Source organism: Patella vulgata, chromosome 2 (genome assembly GCF_932274485.2).
Source record: "Patella vulgata chromosome 2, xgPatVulg1.2, whole genome shotgun sequence".
Classification (NCBI taxonomy): Eukaryota; Metazoa; Mollusca; class Gastropoda; family Patellidae; genus Patella; species Patella vulgata.
Genome location: NC_065880.2, coordinates 57,090,993 through 57,117,925, shown reverse-complemented (window position 1 = coordinate 57,117,925; position 26,933 = coordinate 57,090,993). Strand labels below are relative to the sequence as shown.

Here is a 26,933-nt window from a genome sequence, read left to right as displayed (position 1 = left end):
CCTAATCTGTATGAAATTCATATGCATCATTTAAATTAGAGAAATGAAGAAGCCTATTGAATGTCAGCAATTTCCGGCAATTACGTCTAGAGTTATGGCCCGTTAATTGCATCTAGAGTTATGGCCCTTGTTTAACTTTGTTAAATCTTGTGAACACTTGAACGACAAAAGTTATCACCTAATCTGTATGAAATTCATATGCATCATTTAAATTAGTGAAATGAAGAAGCCTATTGAATTTCAGCAATTTCCAGCAATTACGTCTAGAGTATGGCCCTTGATTTACTTTGCTGAACTTTGTGAATGCTCGAACGACAAAAGTTATCATCCGATCTGTATGAAATTTATATGCATTATTTGAATTAGTAAAACGAAAAAGCCTGTCGAATTTCAACAATTTCTGTAGAATACTTCCAGAGTTACGGCCCTTGTTTTAGTTTTTAAGAACCTTGTGAACCCTCAAACGACGAAAATTATAATGTAATCTGTATGAAATTGTCTATTAAATTCCACTAATTACAAAAGAATAAATATGTGACAACCCTTGTCGACTGCTCGGACGATTTAGCTGCTGTGGGTGTATGTTTTGTTACCTGGCAACCTATCTTTTTTTTTTATCAGGGCCCCATTTGAAGGAATTTATGATTTATGTTTATTGAGGAATACGATATTAAAGTTTGGTATTGGTTTAGTCACTGTATCACAAAGAGACACACAAATGCATGATGCAGAAGATCAAATTATGAAAGATGTATGTGTACTTATTTTTTTTTCTGATGTACTGAATGTTTTTTTCTTTGAAACACTGAAATTTTAAAAATTTTGGCTTTTGAGGAATATGATTGCACTTAATATCAAAACTGTAAAGAGAGAAGAGCTATGTTACAATTTTAGTATTTTTATACGCCCACATGTTCATGTGGAGGTAGATTGTCGTCGCCCCCTGGCCGGACGTTAGTGAACACCCTACAGGTCACAATTTTTATCTGATTTCAATGAAACTTGAAATATAGGTTTATCATTTTAAGATCTCGATTCCTTTCGATATTGGCATATATCGAACTGTAACTTCATTGATTATGGCCCCTGATTGTACGAAAAATCATGTTTTTAGCTTGTGAACACTGTAGAGGTCGCAATTTTTATCCTATTTCTTTTAAACTTGAAATGTATGTTTATAACCTACAGACATCGGTTCCTTTTGATATTTGCACATATCGGACCATAACTTCATGAATTATGGCCCCTGATTGTACGAAAAATCACATTTTTAGCTTGTGGACCCTATATTATTATTATTATTATAATTATTATTATTATTATTATTATTATTTTTATTTAATTCATTTATATAGCGCATCTTTCACCAAAGTGTTCAGATGCGCTTAACAATAAAAAAGTAAAATACAATTTATAATAAAAAGAAGTTCCTAAAAATTCAATTTATAATAAAAAAGAAGTTCCTAAAAAAAAAAACAGTTCCTAAAAGTAAGAAGAGAGAGACAATGTAAAAATGACATAAATTTTTTAAAACTACCCATAAAACAGTCAAATGTGTAAAATCAGTAAAAAGCCTGTTTGAATAAATGAGTTTTCAAGTGCGATTTGAATGTAATGATGGAAGGTGATTTCCGAATAAGATAAGGTAATTTATTCCAAATTAACGGTGCATAAAATGAAAAGGCCCTCTCGCCATAGGATGCTAGTCTGGCTCGAGGTTGTACTAACTGTAAAGTAAATCGTCACTAGAGGATCTTGTGTTTCTCACCGAAGTGCGGATTTGTATCAATTCAGATAAGTATGGGGGTGCGAAACCATTGAGACATTTGTATGTAATTAACAATATTTTAAAATCAATTCTGAATGATACAGGAAGCCAATGAAGGGTGTAAAGAATTGGAGTTATGTGCTCATGATAACCCACACCAGTAACCAGACGTGCTGCAGAATTTTGCAGTTTTTGTAGTTTTGAAAGTAGCTTATCCGGTAGACCAGTTAACAAGGAGTTCAAACAATCAAGACGTGAAATTTCAAGAGATTGAATTAAAGTTCTAGTAGCATCAACAGATAAATATTTACGTATTCTGCTGATATTGCGCAGATTATAATAGCCATTCTTACAAATATTATTAACATGATTTTCCATTGTAAAATGTGAGTCAAAGATGGCTCCTATGTTTCTTGCAGTTAGTGATTGGGATATAACAGTTTTACACACACGAATTCAGGGCTTGCCACGAGCAAATTGGAGGCGAGTAGATGACTACTCACGTAAATATAGACTTGCGCGAGTGAGGCGAGTACATGTATTTACTCCCGCAGAATGATGTGCGTGAGTAACATTTAAATTTCATTTGCCTAACTGCAATGCTCTTGTCACTTCGGTGGAAGCGGACGTTGAATAAAGCTATTATATGGGACACTAACTGTTTTGAAATACAACGTTCTAAAAGCTTCGATATAAAACTTAAATTAGATACTGGTCTGTAGTTTCTTTTAAGATTTATGTCAAGACTGGGCTTTTTGATTAAAGGAAAAACAATGGCATGCTTAAATACATCAGGGACACAATTTTCACTTATAGCAGAATTGATGATATCGGTAATAACCGGAGAAAACACATTAAGATTATCCACTATGAATTTGGATGGAATTGGGTCCAAGGAACAAGTGGTTTTAGAAGATTCTTTCACTAATTTTTTAATATCATTCTCACTGACAGTCTGAAACCTGCACAAAGTCGGAGGGATTTGAGAATCGCAATTGTGATTTTCACCGCCTGCTAATAGCGTTGGTTTTAATTCCGAGCGGATTCTTTGAATTTTCTCTGAAAAATAGTTTGAAAATTTACATGCAAGTTCAAATTGATTATCAGATTCTGGTAGAATTGTTTGACCATGTGTATGATCAAGAAGAGATTTTGATATTTTAAATAATTCACGTTGCTTATTTTTACTGTTTTCAATTCTATTAGAAAAATATGATTTCTTGCACTCTTTTATTTTATAGTTGAGTCCATTCGTCTTAGATTTAAAGATTTCCTTATGAACATGAAGTTTGGTCTTATACCAAATTTTCTCCGCCTTAGTTTTCGACTTTTTTAGTTCAAGTAACTCATCAGTAAACCAAGCATTATTTGGTCGGATAGTAATAGTTTTGGACTTGAGTGGTAGAATTTGATCAAGAACATCTACTATTATACTATTATAAGCACTGGCTTTTTCATTGACATCTTCGAGTTGAGAAATTGAGAAATAATTAGCATTCTGAAGTTCATTAATAAAACACCCTTTATCAAGTTTCTTGAAGTTTCTAAAAGTGAGTGTTTTAGTTTGAAGTGGAGGCTTCCGAATACTCAGATTAAAATTAACTGGAAAATGATCAGAGATGAGATTATTCGAAACACTTACGTTATGAATAAGATTTTCACAGTCTCTAGATATAACTAAATCCAAAATATTACCACGATTATGTGTGGGAACTGAAACATGCTGACAAAGGGAATATGCTCTAAGTAAGTCATTAAATCGAACAGCGTTTGTATCGGTAAGATCCTGCAGGTGAAAATTAAAATCTCCAAGAAGTAGAAGTCTATTGCCCGAACAAGCAAGTTTGTCTAAAACACTGGGAAATTCACTAAAAAAGTTCGAGACAGTTTCAGCATCTCTGCTAGGTGGACGATAAATGACAATAACAGATAATCTTTCGTTCATAACAGATATTATTGTGTGAAGATATTCAAAAGTTGTAAACTTAATCGGTTTCTGAACTGTAACACCAGGACTGGACTTGAAAATCAGAGCAACCCCTCCTCCGCGTGTTGGTCTTGGCTGATGAAAGATGGAATATCCATTTGGTACAAGATCGGTGATTGAAGCAGTGTCTGCATTTGCTGATAACCATGTTTCTGTTATAGCAAAAATGTCCAAATTGTTGTCACAAACATATTGGTTAAGTTCCTGAGATTTATTCCTAACTGACCTTGCATTAAATAGACTTACTTGGAATTTATTTTCACATTTGAATGAATTATTTGTCTTCTGCCTTTCAACATAAATCAGGTTTTTCATATTTATATTGTCGCATTTAACATTTTGAGATGACTGAAATTTCACTTCTGTCAAATTGGTCAGGTTAACTCCTCTATTGTTTCTCTGTCTTTTAGTTTTATAGGTGATTCTTACTCTTGGTGTGAGATATAAACTTTGGTTAGGTTTTAACTCAGGGAACTCACTAAACAATTCAGTCTTACTGAGGATTTGATTACAGTTCAGGGATAAAAGTTGTTGTTTTGTGTAGGTGATCATAATTAGTGTTCACTTAAAATGACATTTAAAACTAAAACTGTCTATATCACAAAAAATTCTAAAAATTTTAAAACTCCAATTTCTGCTATCGAAAGTTATAGTCCTTAAGAAGTAGTATACCAAAAATAAATCCAGTACTTAAAGCACAAAACTGCCAGACAAAATGGACACCCCTCGTACGCAAATAGTGTAAACATCTGGTAAATCAAGGTTGTGGACCCTCTAGAGGTCACAATTTTGATCTGATTTTGATGAAACTTGAAATACATGTTTATAACCCAAATATATTGGTTTCTCTCTATATGCGAGCATATTAGATCGTAACTTCATGAATTATTGCCCTTGATTGAACAAAAAATCATGTTTTTAGCTTGTGGTCCCTGTAGAGGTGACAATTTTTAATTTTATACGATTTAAAAAAACGTGTGAATATATCACCATTACACACTAAGATCTTAGTTCCTTTTGATAATCTCGGATACCTGAACTTAACTTCCTGGATTATGGCCCATGATTGTTCGAAAAATCGCATTTTTAGCTTGCAGATTCTCTAGAGGTCACAATTTTTTTCCGATTTTAAAAACCGTTTAAATACATCACCATTCCACCATAATGAAGACTGAATTTGAAATTTCGGGAAAATCAAAATGAAACTGCCCGACAAAATGGCCGCTCTTTGTACGCAAATTGTGTAGAAGTGTGTAATACGAAGGTTGTTGACCCTCTAGAGGTCACAATTTTTATCCGATTTTGATGAAACTTAAAACATATCTTGATATCCCAAAGATTTCAGTCCCTTTTGATATTTGCACATTTCAGGCCATAACTTTCTGGATCATTGTCCCTGATTGTACAAAAAATCGAGTTTGTTTGTAGCTTGATCTTTATCCATCTCTTTGAAAATGTGGGCGTATCCTGCCTGGCAGCCGCTGGTTATTTCTGTTACCAAATTTTGATGAGCATTAATATTTATGTGATATATTTTCCATTAAACCACTATTTTTGAAACATTCACATAAATGCCCGATATTAAACCACAGATATATATTATTTAACGTATGTATAATTATATAGTGTGGTATATTAGCTGATATATGTGATGGTTTAGTCATGTCATCTAAAGATCCATTAGTAGTACAACCAGCATCACTAGAACTAGCAACCATTAGAAAGAAACCTGGAGAAGAACTAGTAAGTTTGATCATTAAATCATTGCATCCAATCTAATAGAGGAGAAAGTAAGACCTTCCAAAATTACAAGATAATATATAAGAAACATGCTAAAAGCAACAACTGAATTTTGCAGTGAAGTGAGTGGCAGAAATCACTTCCAAATTTTAAGTGAATGTATTTAACATGTTAAAAATATGTATCAAATATTAGAATGACAAATCAGAAATGAGGAATTGATCATATATTGATAATATATAAGAAACATGCTAAAAGCAACAACTGAATTTTGCAGTGAAGTGAGTGGCAGAAATCACTTCCAAATTTTAAGTGAATGTATTTAACATGTTAAAAATATGTATCAAATATTAGAATGACAAATCAGAAATGAGGAATTGATCATGTGGTCCTTTCTGAGGACGAAGTAATATGCATATGCTCAAATGACCCAAACTGGTCAGATTAGGGCTGTACGATATTCTCGATATAGTCATTTATCGCAATATGGTATTTTCAGACCCAACTACGATATCATGTGGCCAAAAATGATCGATATAGTGGTTTATCGAATATCGCCAAAAACTTCAAATATCGAAAAATATGATCATAAAAATAGATAATAAATACACTATACAGCAATTGGAAATTAGCCGACGGCAATAAACTATAATAAAACTAATGTTTTGAGAATCGTTAAATGTTCAAATAATAAGACAACTTCTAAGCGATATCACTATCGGTGGAAGCGGATGTTAAACACAAATAGAAGAAAAGTTTGTGGACCCTCTTAGAGGTCACAATTTTTATCCAATTTTGATGAAACTTAAAGATACATTCCCGGGTACAAACTGGGTGATTTGATGATATATTTGGACTAAAAACATATTCAAACTAATTAATTTATCACAATTTTGCTTCAAATCCTTCTCAATTGTCGGGGAATACTCTGGCTATAAAAAATCAATCAAAAGAGGTCATGTTTGTGTCATGTGACTTACCTTTCCCGGTACCTAGCAATTCAAGCGAAGTTGGCGGAGAATTCATTGCATATGCAAGACGATGTTGTCTTTAATCGCTGACTATTTATTACAAATATCGAAGCCTAATTAAATTTTCAGATTATCCACTGCCCACATCTTTTTCCGTGGTTTTTATCTCAGAAAGTGTTTTACGTCTAATTCTTCATAAAGTTTATCAAAATGTACATCAAGCGCTCAATCTCCGCGTGCAACCTTTGACACTCCTAATTGTCGGGCTGTCTATTAGGGAAATCCTTACATTTTTGTCCTGTATGCACGCCATGAGTGTTTTTCAAGGAATCCAGTATTTTTATAGTAAGATTGGATATTTCTACTTTCCATATATAACAACATTGCCATACTTTTATTGAAAATAACCACCCGATAAATACTTTTCTGGGAACGTAGCTTTAAAATATATGTTTATATTCCAATATATCCCAAAGATCTTGGTTCCTTTCGATATTGACGCATGTCGGACAGTAACATCCTGGATTATGATCCCTTATTGTACAAAAATTACCTTTTTATACGCATGTGGATGTATATTGTCGTCGCCCCTGTCCATCCGTCCACAATTGTTTGTGAACAGTCTACAGGTCACAATTTTTATCCGATTTCAATGAAACTTGAAATATAGGTTTATCACCCTAAGATCTCAGTTCCTTTTGATATTGGCATGTATCGGACTGTAACTTTATGGATTATGGCCCCTGATTGTACGAAAAATGACGTTTTTAGCTTGTGAACACTGTAGAGGTCACAATTTTTATCTGATTTTGTTGAAACTTGAAATGTAAGTTTATAACCCAAAGATCTTGGTTCCTTCCGATATTCGCGCATATCTGAACGTAACTTCCTGATTTATGGCCCCTGATTGTACGAAAAATCGCGGTTTTAGCTTGTGGACCCTATAGAGGTCATAATTTTTATCCGATTTAAAAAAACGTATTATTATATCACCGTTACACACTATGGACGACTGAGTTCGAATTTCGTGAAAATCGGCCAAAAATTGGCGGACAAAATGGCCGCCGTTCATTCTCAAATAGCTTAAAAATAGGGTATATCAAGGTTGTGGACCCTATAGAGGTCACAATTTTTATCCAATTTTGTTGAAACTTGAAATGTAAGTTTATAACCCAAAGATCTCGGTTCCTTTCGATATTCGCGCATATCGGACTGTAACTTCCTGAATCAAGGCCTTTGATTGTACGAAAAATCACGTTTTTAGCTTGTGGACCCTATAGAGGTCATAATTTTTATCCGATTTAAAAAAAACATATCATTTTATCACCGTTACACCCTAAGGACGGCTGAGTTTGAATTTCGTAAAAAAATCAGCCGAAAACTGACAGACAAAATGGCCGCCCTTTGTTCTCAAATAGCGTAAAAATATGGTATATCAAGGTTGTGGACCCTATGGAGGTCACAATTTTAATCCGATTTTGTTGAAACTTGAAATGTAAGTTTATAACCCAAAGAGCTTGGTTCCTTTCGATATTCGCGCATATCGGACGGTAACTTCCTGAATTATGGCCCCTGAATGTACAAAAAATCGCGTTTTTAGCTTGTGGACCCTATAGAGGTCATAATTTTTATCCGATTTTAAAAACCGTATTATTATGTCACCGTTACACCCTAAGGACTGCAGAGTTCGAATTTCGTGAAAATCGGCACCCAAAATTGACAGACAAAATGGCCGCCGTTCATTCTCAAATAGCATAAAAATATGGTATATCAAGGTTGTAGACCCTATAGAGGTCACAATTTTTTTCCGATTTTGTTGAAACATGGAATGTAAGTTTATAACCCAAAGATCTCGGTTCCTTTCGATATTCGCACATATCGGACCGTAACTTCCTGAATTATGGCCCCTGATTGTACGAAAAATCACGTTTTTAGCTTGTGGAACCTATAGAGGTCATAATTTTTATCCGATTTAAAAAAACGTATTATTATATCACCGTTGCACCATAAGGATGGCTGAGTTCGAATTTTTTGTAAACCGGCCCAAAATTTACAGACAAAATGGCCGCTGTTCGTTCCCAAATAGTGTAAAAATATGGTATATCAAGGTTGAGGTCACAATTTTTATCCGATTTTGTTGAAACTTGAAATATAAGTTTATAACACAAAGATCTCGGTTCCTTTCGATATTTGCGCATATCGAATTGTAATTTCCTAAATTATAGCCCTTGATTGTAGGAAAAATCACTTTCTTTTTAGCTTGTTCTCTATCCATCTCTCAAAAATGTGGCCGTATCCTGCCTGGCAGCCGCTGGTTAGCGTGTGGACCCCATAGAGGTCACAATTTTTATCCGATTTAAAAAAATGTTTTAATATATCACCGTTAAACCCTTAGGATGGTTGAGTTCGAATTCCGTAAAAATTGGAATGAAACTGACGGACAAAATGGCCGCCCCTCTGGAGGTCACAATTTTTATCTGATTTTGATGAAACTTAAAATGCATGTTTATAACCCAATTATCTTGGTTCCTTTCTATTTTCGTACATATCAAATAGTAACTTCCTGAATTATGGCCCCTGATTGTACGAAAAATCGCGTTTTTTGCTTGTGATCCCTCTAGAGGTCACAATTATTGTCCGATTTAAAAAAAGCGTTGGAATATATCACTGTTACACCCTAATTTTGTCTGAGTTTGAATTTCATGAAAATTGGACCAAAACTGCCGGACAAAATGGCCACCCCTCGTACGCAAATAGTGTAAACATCTGGTAAATCAAGGTTGTGAACCCTCTAGAGGTCACAATTTTGATCCGATTTCAATGAAACTTAAATTACATGTTTATAACCCAAAGATATTGGTTCCTTTTGATATTTGCGCACATCGGATCGTAACTTCCTGAATTATGGCCTCTGATTGTACGTAAAATCATGTTTTTAGCTTGTGGACCCTCTAGAGGTCACAATTATTATCTGATGTAAAAAACGTTTGAATATATCACCGTTACACCGTTATGTTTGTTGACTTCAAATTCCGTGAAAATCAGGCCAAAACTGCCTGAATTCGTATTTCGGGATAATCGAAATGAAACTGCCCGACAAAATGGCTGCTCTTTGTACACAAATTGTGTAGAAGTGTGTAATACAAAGGTTGTGGACCCTCTACAGGTCACCATTTTTATCTGATTTTGATGAAACTTAAAACATGCCAAAGATCTCAGTCCCTTTTGATATTTCGAAGAAAGCAGCAGACTATTAAAATGTGTTCGTCAGTCGGTCCGTCCGTTCGTCACACTGTTTGGGACACAATAACTCTCTTTCTATTTGAGCTAGAATGTTCAAACTTGGTATAGGTGTTTATTAGGTCAATGCCTTGATGGAGTTCGAAGATGAGCATTTTCTGCTTAGGGTAACAGAGATAAGCAATTTGATTGGTTGATGCTTTGGGACATGATAACTTTAGTTCTAATTAAGTGAGAGTGATGAAACTTGGTGTATAGTTTCATTACATCAATACCTTGACTAAGTTCGATAATGAGCATTTTCTGCTCAGGGTAAGCAGAGCGATAAGCAATTTGATTGTCTGTCTGTCTGTCCGTAACACTTTTTGGAACACAATAACTCTCTTTCTAATTGAGCTAGAATGTTCAAACTTGGTGCAGGTGTTTATCAGGTCAGTGCCTTGATGGAGTTTGAAGATGAGCATTTTCTGCTTAGGGTAAGCATAGATAAGCAATTTGATTGGTTGATGCTTTGGGACACGATAACTTTAGTTCTAATCAAGTGAGAGTGATGAAACTTGGTGTATATTTTCATTACATCAAAACCTTGGCTAAGTTCGATAATAAACATTTTCTGCTCAGGGTAAGCAGAGTGATAAGCAATTTGATTGGTCGAGACTTTGGAACACAATAACTCTCATTCTAATTTAGTTAGAAAGTTCACACTTGGCCTAGGTGTCAATTAGGTGAATGCCTTGATGGAGTTCGAAGATGAGAATTTTCTGCTTAGGGTAAGCAGAGATAAGCAATTTGATTGGTTGATGCTTTGGGACACGATAACTTTAGTTCTAATTAAGTGAGAGTGAGGACACTTGGTGTATAGCTTTATTACATCAATACCTTGACTAAGTTTGATAATGAACATTTTTTGCTGTCGAGAATTTGGAACACAATAACTCTCCTTCTAATTGAGGTAGAATGTTCAAACTTGGTGTAGGTGTTCATTAGGTGAATGCCTTGATGGAATTCGATGATCATCATTGTCTGCTTACAGTAAGCAGAGATAAGCAATCTGGTTTATGCTTTGGGGCACGATATCTTTGGTAATAATGAAGAGAGAACGCTGGAACCCGAATATAGATTCATTATATCATTACCATGACTAAGTTAGATGGTGAGAATTTTCTGCTTAGGCTAAGGAGTGATAAGCAATTTGATTGGTCAAGACTTTGGAACATAACAACTCTGCTTTTAATTGGGGTAGAATGTTTAAACTTGATGTAGATGTTCATTAGGTGAATGTCTTCACTGAGTTCAATGATTAACATTTCGAGTCGAAGCTAAGCAGAGCTAATCGATTTCCTTTGTCTATGCTTTGGGACAAGATACAGTACTGTTCAAGCGGAAGTATGAAATTAGTCCATGTGGGTGTTTTTTCCGCTCAAAAATCGCGGTGTTTTTCTCATATACACTCAGCGGAATTAGAGACTTTCTGGGAGGAAAAAGGTCAGCGAAAAAATAAATTAGAGGTGGATCATTGTCCGCGAAAATATGAAATTCGCGGCAGATTGTAGTCGGTGGAAACATATGGTCCACAGTGATTCAAAATAGTCAGAGTAATTTACTCTATATTGTCACAACGTTATTAGAAAGAAATACATATCTAATGGAACAATATCACAAGTATATTATTCGTTTTAGTTCACCGGTAATTCATATATTCATAATACTCTTTTCAAATTGCGTTTTGAAAATTAACTAAAGTGTACCAATCTATTGAATTCATTTCTTAAAATGTCCGTAATGCTGGATTCATTTATACATCGGTATTTAATTCGTCAATCGTACCACAAAGCACATAAACATAGCAATTTTCGATGTCATTATTTAATCCGACAAGCAGACAATGAAACCATGTTTCGTGAATTCTGATAACATTGTCTGAAAATGGACGACAATAAACATATTTAGAAGCTAGCGATATGCATGTGAATGTCTTTTAATGATGAACAAGAATTTAACGATATTCGTAAAAATAAACGAATTGGCATAACTTGCGAGGAAGATATATTTTCTCCCCGATATTTAGTTTAACAGTTATTCAATTAAAATGACGATTCGGCACCCAACGTTCAATATATACTTTATGTCCCCAAAATTAAATATCATGTATTGGATAAAAGCTGGAAGATTGTTTACTTATTTCAATTTCGTATTTGACTTTAAGATTCAGATTCCCCACATTGCAAAACAGATCAACATTTCAAATCATTTCAGTTACCAGTATAAGGCTTAAAAATATCATATCTTAAATAGCCCCTTCAAATATATATTTATTTATACTTTAACTTATAAATGCAACACACAAACTGCTTACCGTATTTGAATAGTAGACAATAAATATCCTAACTGATAATCCGGTTCGGTTTCTTTCCAATAATTATCACAGAAACAAATATTAAATTTCATTTTTTCAGTGAACATATCGAAGAAGCTTTCAATAAAACACCTAACAACCAGATCTTATGAATGGAATCTTGTCAGGACGGAACTTAGATTAATAGTAACTGATGCGACAATTAGTCCCATCAAAGAGTACAAAGGAAATTGCCTAACAAAAAAAGCATGCTTTAGTTAACGGGGCATGGTGCGATATAAGGGATGATTTTTGTGCCAAATTAAACAAATTATCACCACCGGTTAAAGGAATGATTTTATTGACAGAATATGTCAACTGCAAATATGATGATTAAGTATTCTTTTCACATGCTGCATACGCCATTCTTCAAGTCTGTACCGATTCAAAAATTGAATTATCTTTTATATCCATAATTTTTAAAGCCTTAGTTTTATCGTAAATAAAATTAATAGAATCCTTTGTAACCTACTGGTAATACATGATGTAAATTGTAGGGGGTGGGGGGTGCTATTCATCGTAATCCGTTCGTAATTTAGCCATGACAACGGCACCTATTTTGTGTGAAAATCCAGATTGGTCACGTCCCAATTGTAATTGTTCTTTAATAATGAGGTCAACTATTTTGAATAATGATTACTTACTGACAATTCAGAATAAAAGTTTTGTCTACAAGACTATGACATGCTAACAATTTGTTGTTAAAGAGGCTTCTATTATAGTCAATTATCAATTCATTTTGATGGCACGTGTGAATTCACATAATTTGGAAACTTGACTGATAGTATGCATTGACTCAGACTCTTTGGAGCCGAAATAAAAAGGTCATCAAGCATGTATTATCCGACTGATATGTGTTAATGTACATGTGTTCAGCAAGGTTGACGATGACTTCTGGCGATGTGTGCTTAAAAACAGAAGATGAGGGCATTTAATTCAACATAGGCCAAGTGAAGAAACTAGATTTGACTACCTTGAAGCGAAACTTTCGGCAGAAACAGAAATCCAAAAGGCTAAAGTAGAAAACTGGCAAAACTTCTGTGGCTCCCTTAACGATCGAACGAATATAAAAACAGTATGGAACAAGATATCAGGCATCACTGGAAAAAAAGTAAGACAAAATATACCTTTACTAACTTATAAACCGAAACGGCCTTAAATAACACGCACAAGGCAAACTTGTTAGGTCAGACTTATGCCGACGGCTGTAGCAACAGCCAGCACAATGAAGCTTTCAGGGCAAATAAAAACAAATTCTTAAAAAACCAACTTAAATTAGTGCACGCAGATGCAGACAATGAGTCAGATCTCAATAGTCCCATTAATATAGATGAGCTGAAAAAAGCAGTGCGGGCTAAAACTGACAGTGCAGAAGGGCTAGACTGTTTGAAATACACAATGCTAAAAAATCTACCCGAGAAAGCACTGGCATTAGTCCTAGATATCTTTAATCTCCCATGGTCAAAAGGAAAAACACCACAAGAATGGAAGACTGGCTCAGTTATTCCCCTGCATAAACAAAACAAAGACAAAAATGAAACAACATCGTATCGTCCAGTCAGTCTAACATCAATTCTATGTAAAACATTAGAAACAATAATTACAAACAGACTTAAGTATCACTGTGAAAGCAATAATATCTTCACAAATCAGCAAAGTGGCTACCGTTCCGACAGGTCTACTGCAGACCATATCATTAGATTGCAACATGACATCTCCAAAGCATTTACAGCAAAACAATACCTTTGTGCAATTTTCGTTGACTTAACAAAGACCTTTGACCTTGTATGGGTGGACGGTCTTTTACACAAACTCCACAACGCAAAAATCAAAGGTCGAATGTACAAGTGGATAGAAGATTTTTTCAACGATAGGCATATCAGAGTACGTGTAGGGAACTGCTTGAACGAAAAATTCAAAATGGAAAACGGAACGCGGCAAGGATTCGTTATCAGCCCAATATTTTTTAACATCATGATAAATGATCTTCAGAGTTATGGGATTAAGGACATGGAATCGGCTCTATTCGCAGACGACAGCTCGTTCTGGAAAGCATCCAGGGATATAGGTAAAATCAAACAAATCACTTCAATACACCCTAGAACAAATCTTCAAGTGGGCAAATGACTGGGGCTTCAAAATATCAGAGGGGAAAACAGTAGAAATACTGTTTCATCCGACTGATAATAACAGGAAAATCGATTTAAATCTGAACAGTACAAAAGTTCAATTCAAATTTCTTGGCATGACGTTCGACTCAAAACTAACTTGGAAGCCACATGTCGATGGCATAGTAAGTCGCACATCCAAAACGCTCAACATGATGAAATACATCAGAGGGACTCACTGTGGCGCCAACAGCGGCACTCTTATGTATAGGATATTAACCTACCCAAGGTTGATATGGTAGAGAACGCGCGGGCGAAGCCCAAGCGTTCTCTACCATATCAATCCGAGGGAGAGTAGGTTTATATCCGACATATACAACGCCATTTCACCCTTAAATTTAATGGACTCTTCCATTAAAAGGCAACAACGATTGGATAATTGCTCAATAGTTTCTGCCAAATAGCGAAAATTACCGAAGTAATCACGTGCAATTACGTGCATGTTTTTGTTTATACGTCGCCAATTTGGACTATTGAATTGAAAGCAAAAACAAAATCGATAGTAATACGAAGTCAGGCGAATAATCAATCCTTTTTAGCCAACATATTGACAAGGATCTGTCCAAAGCCTGCAGAAAATTTGGACCAAAAGGCATTCTTTTCCAAGAATTCTGACAGAGATTGAAGGTTTTCGGTATGTTCAGAGAAGGATTTGACCGACTGTTAGAAGTGGACTGTACCCAAAAATACTTTACAAAGGAACTATTGGGCGATAACTACTTTCTGAAAGATGTCTTAGACATGGATAACCGATCTAAATACATGTATGTCGATAAGTACGCTGTCTATTTCGGTCCTGAATATTAGAAACTGTACCATAACAAATTTTAATTGTCAAAGGAATAAAAATTTATTTCTGTGTTTTTTTGTATTATTTCGATCATCTACGTCATCAGCGGTTGATATGAGCCGAATTTATTGACCTGAGATGACGTCATTAGCGGTTGATATTTAATATCAACCTGTCATGACGTCATCAGCGGTTGATATAACGAATATATCAACCTAAAGTACACTTCAGACGGAAGTATGAAAATAGTCCTTGTGGGCGTTTTTTTCCGCTCAAAAATCGCGGTGTTTTACCCATATACACTCCGCGGAATCAGAGACGTTCTGGGCGGAAAAAAGTCCGCGAAAATATAAAATTCGCGGTGGATTATCGCCCGCGAAAATTTGAAATTCGCGGAGGATTATAGTCGGTGGAAATATCAAATTCGCGGCGGATTATAGTCCATAGTGATTTGAAATAGTCAGAGTAATTTAGTCCATATTGCCACAACGTTATTAGAAAGAAAGAAATATTTAATGGAACGATATCACGAGTATATTAGTCGTTTTAGTTCACCGGTAATTCATATATTCATAAAACTCTTTTCAAATTCCGTTTTGATTATTAACTAAAGTGTACCAATGTATTATTGTATTCATATCCTAAAATGTCCGTTATGTTCTATTCATTTATAATGTACATCTACATCGGTATTTAATTCGTGAATCACACCATAAAGCACATACACATAGCAATTTTCTATGTCACTAGTTGATCCGACAAGCAGACAATGAAACCATGTTTCGTGAATTCTGATAACAATGTCTGAAAATGGACGACAATAAACACATATATATATAGAAGGTAACGATTTGCACGTGGATGTCTTAAAATATGCTGTTTTTTATATACTGATTTATTATCCGTTTTAATTATGAACAACAATTTAACGATATTCGTAGAAATAAACGAATTAGCATAAATTGCTAGGAAGGGATATTTTCTCCTTTAACGGTAATTCAATTAAAATGACGATTCAGCTCCCAACGTTCAATATATACATGTACTTTATGTCCCCAAAATTAAAAGTCATATTGGATAGAAGCTGGAAGATTGTTTACTTATTTCAGTTTCGTATTTGACTTTACAGATTCCCCATTCCCCACATTGCAAAACAGATCAACACGTCAAATCGTTTCAGTTACAGGTAAAAGGCTTAAAAATATCATATTTAGCCCCTTCTAATATTTCTTTTTATACTTTAACTTATAAATGCAACGCACAAACTGCTTACCGTATTTATACAGTTGACGATAAATATCCTAAATAATAATCCGGTTCGGTTTCTTTCCAATAATTATCAATGAACATATCGAAGAACCTTTAATAAAACACCTAACAACCCGATCTTATGAATGGGATCTTGTCGGGACAGAACTTAGATTAATAGTAACTGATCAAAGAGTGAACATCAAACAGAACAAAGGAAATTGCCTAACAAAAAAGCATGCGTTAGTTACAAGGGATGATTTGTGTGCCAAATTAAAAATATTATCACCGAGAGGGGTTCACCAGTCCGCCGCTATAAGAAATACTATAATGTGGGTATCAATAAACCTAACCCTAACTCAACCCTAATGATAGATATCGGTGGACTAATGAACCCTAACCCAACCCTAACCCTAAAGAAAGATATCGGAACCCTAACCTAACCCTAATCCATCGTAGCCTGTTCGTAATTTAGCTGTGACAACCGCACCTATTTAGTGTGAAAATCCAATTGTAATTATTCTTTTTTGATGAGGTCAACTATTTTGGGTAATGATTACTTACTGACAATTCAGAATGAAAGTATTGTCTACAAGACTACGACATGGTAACAATTTGTTGTTAAAGGGGCTTCTATTATAGTCAATTATCAATTCATTTTGATGACACGTGCGAATTCACGTAATTTGGAAACTTGATCGACAGTATGCATTGACTCAAGACTCTTTGGTGCCAAAATGAGTAGGTCATCATGGTATTATCCAACCGATACGTGTTAATGTACCTGTTGCGTCAAGGTTGACGTTGACTTCTGGCGAGGTGTGCATTTAATTCATTTGTGATTTAAATCTGAAGATATATTACTTCAGGTGTGATTTACCGATTTACAATGCATTGTGAAACTTATTTGTCAGAATGGGAATGGATATTTTAATGGACAAAACTTTCGCCCACGGTAAGACCAGCATCTATGTGTGTAAATCTTGAAATGTTCGTAATTTGAATGAGTTTGAATGTCTTAAAAATGTTAAACATATTGATGAAGTAATGTATCGTACAGCAATAACTCTGTTTATTATATTATATAAAAACCTGCCAATTTTTGATATTTGTTATATTTTCAATGTAAGACAGCAAAATCTGCGTGTCTAACCGTGTTAAATTAACAATCTTTTTTTGCATGCCGTATTAGCTGATATTCGACTACGATATGATGACTGCGGTGCAATTGCACTATAAATAAACCTAGCTATTTTAAAACATTTACATATACGGATGTGCTGACTGTACATGCATGGAAAGTCCGACTTAAAGGGGCACGGTGCGATATAAGGGATGGTTTTTGTGCCAAATTAAAAAAAAATATCACCACCGGTTCAACGAATGATTTAACAGAATATGTCAACTGCGAATATGATGATTAAGTATTCTTTTCACACAGTGCATACGACAACCTTTAAGTCTGTACCGATTCAATGTTGTTGTTAGTTAGTTGTATTTTACGTCCGCTTCCACCGAGGTGATATCGCAGACAAAAACCGATTCAAAAATTGAATTATCTTTTATATCCACATTTTTTAAATCCCGAGTTTTATCGTAAATAAAATTAATAGAATCCCTTGTAACCTACTGGTAATACATGATGTATATTGTATGGGGTGGGGTGTGCTATTCATCGTAGCCCGTTCGTAATTTAGCCATGATAACGTCACCTATTTTGTGTGAAAATCTAGATTGGTCGCGTCCCAATTGTAATTGTTCTTTAATAATGAGGTCAACTATTTTGGATAATGATTTCTTGCTGACAATTCAGAATAAAAGTATTGTTTACAAGAATACGACATGGTAACAATTTGTTGTTAAAGGGGCTTCTATTTAAGTCAACTATCAATTCCTTTTGATGACACGTGTGAATTCACGTAATTAATTAGGAATCTTGACTGCCAGTATGCATTGACTCAGACTCTTTGGTGCCGTAATCAACCACGTGTTCAGCATGGTTGACGGTGACTTCTGGCTATGTGTGCTTGAAAACAGGACATGAAGGCATATATTACTTGTTCGGGTGTGATTTATCAATTTAAAATGCATTGTGTGACATATTTGTCCGAATGGAAATGGCTATTTCGATGGACAAAACTTTCGCTAACGGTAAAGACCAGCATCTATGTGTGTAAACTTTGAAATTTTCGTATTTTGAATGAGTTTGAAATAGTCGATCGATGCAAGTCTTAAAAATGTCGAACATATTGATGAAGTAATGTATCGATACAGCCATAATTCTGTTTATTTTATTATTTAAAAGCCTGTTTGATTTTTGTTATTTTTCAATATAAGCCAGTAAAATCTGCGTGTCTAACCGTGTTAAATTAACAATCTTTCTTTTGGCATGCCGTATTAGCCGATATTCGACTATGATATCACTGCCGTGGAATCACACGATAAATAAACCCATTTCGAACCAGCTATGGATGTGCCGTGCCGACTGTTAATGCGTGGAAAGTCCGACTTTTTAAAATTTCGCGGTGGTCGGCGGTTTAAAATAATCGCGGAGGTCGGCGGTTTATTTAAATTCGCGGAGGAAATTTAGAGCGGAATTTTGAGCGTGGCCAGAGCGGATTTATTAACTGACGTCCGCGATTTTTCATTTCCGCCCAGGTCGGACCTCGGGGAAATTTAGTACTTTCGCTTGAAGTGTACTGTATGATGATGTCATGACAGGTTGTTATGAGATATAACCGCTATGGACATCAAAGTAAAAACTACCGACAGTTGTATATATTAATATACAGAGCACTCATCCGCTCGGTAATCGACTACAGATGTCTGGCTTATGCAAACGCAAGTGACAGTCAATTCAGTAAACTAAACACAATACAAAGCAAAGCGATAAGACTAGCAACCAGACCAAAACAGTTGCCCTATTACACGAGCTGGGAGAGCTTCCACTTGATCTCAGGCGCGAAGAACTGTCACTCAAGTATTGGGGCAAACTACAAATGGACACAGATCACTAAAGATTTCCCCATTGACTCCAATGTTAATTCTCGTACCTTAGACTGGCTCTAACTTTTTCCCAAATTTTCGTTGGGTAGAACGCTTTCTACCACAGATGGAGCAACATGTGGCAACCACTTGCCCAAAAGCACGTATGAGGTTCTTCATGAAAAACTTGAGATACACAAGCTGGAAGTAGAGACAAGTAAACATGCAATTTCAGGCCCTACATTTCAACGTAACCAACCTCTCAACTCTTGTATCCTTCCGCATCAAAATTATGAATATTCACCAAAACCTGGCAGAAAATGTATTTTCAAACCCTTTTCCTCAATTCTACACCAAAAAGTCAACAAAAATCGCCATGCAAAAGGGGGAAAAAGGAAAAGGGAGAGGAAGACTAAAAATAGCTTTAGCCCTTGTTTCGTGGGTGACGGCGTAGGAATATTTGGTGATCTGTGTCCTATATAGGGGTGAAACTTCAGGGATCACCAAAAGGCCTTTTTTATTTCCTTCCCATGTGTTCTGGCAACATGCCGGTGAAAGAAAATCAAAATCAAAGAATAACTGTAAAAATGATGGCCCTTTAAGTACACATGCTGCTTTATGTACACTGGTGCATCTCAGGTCCATAGGCCTTTTGTGCTAAAATTTAAAAATCTTTCTTATTAAAGGCAGTATCTGAGTTCTGTGAAAAAATTAGACAAGTAACAAAGAAACTACATACAAAACACTCATAATTTGGAATTTTTTTCAAAAATATAATTTTTTACTGCCATGTGATGAAAAATGTACAAAATTTACATGTAGCATCTCTCAAAATACCAATAATTTTCCACTTTTTTAAATATCCGGACGGACAAGAAATATATTTTTAGAATCTGTGGACAATATGCAAACAGAAAAAATGCAAACCAGTTGCAATGGTTGTAATATTAGAGATCTATACTGAAACATGTATGCCTACCCCCTGAACATGCCACTGATTGAATTAATCTAATCTATGGTTGCAGAACTTACATTACCAAAGGAATCTGTCTAACAGCTATGTTTTACCATCCCTGGCTAACATATGGACATATAAACTAAAATAGGTGCAATAAATATGAATTATGGTTAAAAATAGGCCTTGATGAATGAAAAAAATGCCATATTTGGTCTATGATCACCCCTCTCTAACAGAAGGGTCACAGAATACACAATTTTCACAAATTTGGGAATATTTCAATGTTTCCAACATCTCAAACCTCAGAGGCATGTTACAAATTTGTATTGCAATCCTTGTGCTGAAGCAAGATGTCTGGAACTTTACATTAATTTCCTGAAAAAATGAAGTTAAAAAAGTAGTCATGACGTACTTGACAACATAAAAAGAGGCCTGAAAAGGAGAAAAATTAACATTTTATTGTTTTATAGGTAACATAAATGCAGCAAACACCACAAATGCTGGATTTTGACAAGAAAATATTGAACATTAAACTGACATTTACACATCTACACCAGTTTTATATCTGGGTCTGGTCTCATTGGCCTGAAGTGCCTCAGGGTTCTACGTTTGACTCTGAACAAATAAGGGTTAGAAATCCTTGAAATGCACACAAAAAATATTTTTGGGTGAAAAATAACATTCTTAGCTGTAATTCAACCACAAATTCCAATTAAGATCATTTACATGTCAACACAGGTGCATTTAAATCCCTCAAAACACATTAATAGAAAAGGGTGGGGTGGGGCATTTATTGCCTCTCTAAACAGAATGATGGAGTAAAAAATGTCTAGAAAGGCTGGGATATTGCTTCCTACATGAAGGAAATGCAAGAATTTAATGTTTCAAAGAAGAAAAAAATGCTTATTCTGGGTAAAATAGTGGCAAAATTGAGCCAACCCCTGTTTTGAACATTTTGTACAAACCCATCTGCTGTACATTATTAACTCAGTGTTACCAATTTTCAATTTTCTGTAGGAAAGCTGGAGCTATTTCTAAACCTGACAAACATGTAGATCCCATCTAAGTTATATTAGCAAAGAAAATATGGGCATTTTTAGACATTTTGACTCATTTTAGTAGTCATGAAAATATTAATATCTACATCCAAATGGGGGGAATCTCAAGATTTTTTGTGAATATTCCTGATTTTTAGACAAAATTTGGTGAAATTTCAATACTGTTCATTTTATCTGTGCTTTCTGAGACTGAATAAGCCAACATTGGGCATTAGAATATTTTACTTACTGTTAAAAATTCAATAAAAATTGAAAATTGAGAAATTTGCAGTAAAATCACAATTTTTCTTCAAAACTTTGATTTTTTTTTTTTTTAATTAACTTTTTTTAGTTTTTCTGTAGCCAAACTATTTTATTCATATTTTCTGAGAATTTAATCTTCATATTTTCAAAACTAAGGCATATCAGTGACAGCCTTATCACACACAGACAGGACACAGATCACTAAAGATTTCCCCATTGACTCCAATGTTAATTCTCGTATCTTAGACCGGCTCTAACTTTTTCCCAAATTTTCGTTGGGTAGAACGCTTTCTACCACAGATGGAGCAACATGTGGCAACCACTTGCCCAAAAGCACGTATGAGGTTCTTCATGAAAAACTTGAGATACACAAGCTGGAAGTAGAGACAAGTAAACATGCAATTTCAGGCCCTACATTTCAACGTAACCAACCTCTCAACTCTTGTATCCTTCCGCATCAAAATTATGAATATTCACCAAAACCTGGCAGAAAATGTATTTTCAAACCCTTTTCCTCAATTCTACACCAACAAAAATCGCCATGCAAAAGGGGGAAAAAGGAAAAGGGAGAGGAAGACTAAAAATAGCTTTAGCCCTTGTTTCGTGGGTGACGGCGTAGGAATATTTGGTGATCTGTGTCCAAATGCTAAAAGAAAGATGCCCGACATATAAGTGTCTCAAACAATTAAAACGGATAGGCTTCAGGAAAAACACCCGGCCCATGACATTTGGGCAAATGTCAAACGATATCTTAAATAAGCACAATTTGAAAGAAACCATTATCGAGACAAAAACCTTCCCCGACACACCACCTTGGCAATTAAGTGATCCAATTATCAACACGCACTTAAGTGACGTCACAAATAAACACGCCAATCCCATAGAGGCTAGAGCACTAGCAGTAGAATTAATAGACACCAAATGGACAGATAATCTAAAAATCTACACAGATGGATCCCAAAAAACTACACAGGGGGCAACAAGATATGACTTGTACATACCCAAAGCAAAGCTGAATATCAGGAAAAGGCTACCAGAACATTGTTCTGTGTACACCGCAGAACTGATGGCCATTAAAACTGCAATGGAATGGCTAGCTACGCAAGCACACCAAAAAGCCATAATACTGTTTGACTCTTTGAGTAGCATCAAATCCATAGAATCAAACTCCTCCAAAAGCCGGCAGGACATAATCCATCAAGTTAGGGACCTTAATCAAAAAATTAAGAATAGTGGAAGGGAAGTAGTCCTTGCATGGATCCCCTCCCACGTCAATATTTTTGGCAATGAACAAGCCAACAAACTAGCCAAGGAGGGGTTGTCACTAAATGAACTAGAAAATTTAGAATATAGCAGTCGGGAATTTGCAGGCATAGCAAAAGAGAAGATAAAAAGGGCATGGAAAACACGTCTTTTAAACAAGAAAACACCCATCGCTATCAAATAGATAGCAATCTTGTAGACAAGGTTTACATCAATCATCCTTTAATCAAAATATGCAAGCTCATCACGAGGCTCAAAACAATAGAGGTAGTCAAAGACTACACCTATACACCAATCAAATGCCCGTGTGGACGTATCGCAACCGCCTCTCACTTACTAATAGATTGCAATCAGTTAACAAACGACAATCAATGATTGACAATCTAACAAAGAGGGACAGAACCTTCTGTCTCAATTCTCTCCTTTCGCCACACCCAGATGACAGATACTGGACCTCCCATCTTATCTGGAACTTTATAAAAAGTATAGGTATGGAAAAATTCATATAATGATAAACGAAAACAAAGCTAGGTAACGAACCAGCAAGGTGGCACGCAAAAATGTCCCCTAGAGGGTAACGCCAACCGCCTTGCACCACTAAACCAAATTAAACAAATGAACTAATCAATTTAAAATAACACATAGCAAGGCAAGGCGCAAAAATGTCTCCTAGAGAGAAATGCCAACCGCCTTGCACTACTAAAACAACTTGACAGGGTTAAAAGGTAAGAATGTCCCCACAGAGGGAAACGTAACACACCCTGTCCAAATATTATCATTTTTTAACCTTGATTATTTTTCAGTTATATTTAACTTTACCTCTATTTCTATTTAAAATAAATAAACATTGATTGTAGATCAAATCATATATTCTATATGTAAATTGTAATGTCACTAACACCTACTAACAAATTCACATCTTTTGAACGAAACTACTGCCATAAACACAATTTCTTGTGAACGCTCTAATGCCAAAAGTTATCTTCCAATTGTTTTAAAATTGATATATGTTGTTAACATTAGTGAGATGAAGAAGCCTATTTAATTTCAATAATTTACGTTTATTACGTCTAGATTTATCGCCCCTGTTTCACTTTGTTGAACCTTGTGAACGCTCTAATGCCAAAAGTTAACATACGATCTTTCTGGAATTTATATGCAATATTTAAGTTAGTGAAACGAAGAAGCCTATTGAATTTCAACAATTTCTGTTTATTACTTCTAGAGTTATGGCCCTTGTTTCACTTTATTGAACCTTGTGAACGCTCTAACACCAAAAGTTATCATACGATCTTTCTGAAACTTATATGCATTATTTAGATTACTGAAACGAAGAAGCCTATTGAATTTCAGCAATTTCCGTTTATTACGTCTTGAGTTATGGCCCTTGTTTCACTTTATTGATCCTTGTCAACGCTCTTAACGTCAAAAGTTATCATCCGATCTTTCTGAAATTTATATGCATTATTTAGATTAGTGAAACGAAGAATCCTATTGCATTTCAGCAATTTCCGTTTATTACGCCAAAAGTTATGACCCGATCTTTGTGAAATTTATATGCATGATTTAAATTAGTGAAACGAAAAAGCCTATTGAATTTCAGCAATTTACACTAATTACTTCTAGAGTTATTGCCCTTGTTTCACTTTGTTAAACCTTGTTAATGCTCGATTGATGAAAGTTATCATCCAATATGTATGAAATTTATATGCATCATTTAAATTTGTGAAATGGAGGTCTATTGAATTTCAGCAATTTCCGTCAATAATTTCTAGAATTATGGCGATTGTGAACGTTTGAATGATCAAAAGTGCTCATGTGATCTGTATGAAATTTATATGCATTATTTAAATTAGTAAAACGAAAAAGCCTGTCAAATTTCAACAATTTCTGTAGATTACTTCCAGAGTTGAGACCCTTGTTTCAGTTTGTAGAACCTTGTAAACCCTCAAACGACAAAATTTATAATCTGATCTGTAATGGAACTGTCTTGTAAAGGCCCCCAATTACCTACAAAGGAATAAATATGCGACAACTCTGTCGACCGCACGGACGATTTAGCTGCTGATTTGTTGCCTGGCAACTTATCTTTCTTTTCAGGTGCTGGATTCTTCCTTCAGAGAACCAATAAGAAAAGAAAGAACAAACAGAAGCAAGCAAAGATGAAACCTACCACCATACCGGACTAGAAGATGAAATGGAAGGAAGAAAAGCCCAGGCCCCACACTCACCAACAAACCCCAAGGAAGATGTGCACCGCCCTGCCATTCAACCGTCCCATATTCGTTTTATGCGTCTGTCAGTATAATGTATCTCTGTCTGCATTCACACTTATTTCATTTTTATACGCCCACATTTTCATGTGGACGTATATTGTCGTCACCCCTGTCTGTCCGTCCGTCCGTCCGTCCACAATTGTTTGTGAACAGTCTACAGGTCACAATTTTTATCCGATTTCAATGAAACTTGAAATATAGGTTTATCACCCTAAGATCTCGGTTCCTTTCGATATTGGCATCTATCGGACCGTAACTTCATGGATTATGGCCCCTGATTGTACGAAAAATCACATTTTTGGCTTGTGAACACTGTAGAGGTCACAATTTTTATCCGATTTTGTTGAAACTTGAAATGTAAGTTTATAACCCAAAGATCTCGGTTCCTTTCGATATTCGCGCATATCGGACCGTAACATCATGAATTATGGCCCCTGATTGTACGCAAAAACGCATTTTTTGGCTTGTGGACCCAATAGAGGTCATAATTTTTATCTGATTTAAAAAATCGTGTTAATATATCACCGTTACACCCTAAGGACGGCTGAGTTCGAATTTTGTGAAAATCGGCCCAAAACTGACAGACAACATGGCCGCCCTTCGTTCTCAAATAGCGTAAAAATATGGTATATCAAGGTTGTGGACCCTATAGAGGTCACAATTTTTATCCGATTTTGTTGAAACTTGAAATGTAACTTTATAACACAAAGATCTCGGTTCCTTTCGATATTCGCGCATATCGGACTGTAACTTCCTGAATTATGGCCCCTGATTGTAATTATTATCCGATTTAAAAAATCATATTATTATATCACCGTTACACCCTAAGGACGACTGAGTTTGAATTTCATGAAAATCGGCCAAAAACTGACAGATAAAATGGCTGCCCTTCATTCTCAAATAGCATAAAAATATGGTATATCAAGGTTGTGGACCCTATAGAGGTTACAATTTTTATCCGATTTTGTTGAAACTTGAAATGTAAGTTTATAACCCAAAGATCTTGGTTCCTTTCGATATGTGTGCATATCGGACCGTAAATTACTGAATTATGGCCCCTGATTGTACGAAAAATCCCGTGTTTAGCTTGTGGACCCTATAGAGGTCATAATTTTTATCCGATTTAAAAAAATGTATTATATCACCGTTACACCCTAAGGACGACTGAGTTCGAATTTCAGGAAAATCGCCCCAAAACGGACGGACAAAATGGCCGCCCCTCGTTCTCAAATTGTGTAAAAATATGGTATATCAAGGTTGTGGACCCTATAGAGGTCACAATTTTTATCCGATTTTGTTGAAACTTGAAATGTAAGTTTATAACTCAAAGATCTTGGTTCCTTTCGATATTTGCGCATATCGAATTGTAATTTCCTGAATTATGGCCCTTGATTGTAGGAAAAATCACTTTCGTTTTAGCTTGTTTTCTATCCATCTCTCGAAAATGTGGGCGTATCCTGCCTGGCAGCCGCTGGTGCACTTGTCATAAAACGTTTCCTCCCGTCTTTTTCTGTCTTCTGTACATACAGTAGAACTTGCTTGGGCGTGCACTCCTAATCAGCGAACACTTGCTTCAACGAGCACCACAAAATCCCCCCAAGCGATTTTTAAGTAATTTAACCCCTACTAAACACACACCTGTTCAACGCGTGCAATGGGCATCACGATTAATTCCCCCGGTAAAAATTCAACTGTTTCAACGGTCACTCCTCTAACGCGGCCGGCGGTCACTATTTTACTAATAAATTCAACAAAACATCGCCCATTCAAAATTCAACGGCCATTGTTGAATGATACCATCTTGTCATTCTTTCTTTGTAACACTCCCGCTAATCCCGTGAGT

At 35.5% G+C, this 26,933-nt stretch overlaps 1 long non-coding RNA gene across 1 annotated transcript in view; it reads left to right on the top strand.

The window, feature by feature from the left end:
- Nucleotides 1–25,502, top strand: part of LOC130010430 (uncharacterized) — a 62,017-nt gene extending 36,515 nt beyond the window's left edge. Inside the window, exons 4-6 of the long non-coding RNA XR_007675413.2 lie at nt 622–751; nt 5,382–5,498; nt 24,915–25,502. This is a non-coding gene — a long non-coding RNA (uncharacterized LOC130010430). The remainder of the gene's footprint in view (nt 1–621; nt 752–5,381; nt 5,499–24,914) is intronic.
- The last annotated feature ends 1,431 nt before the right edge of the window (nt 25,503–26,933 follow it).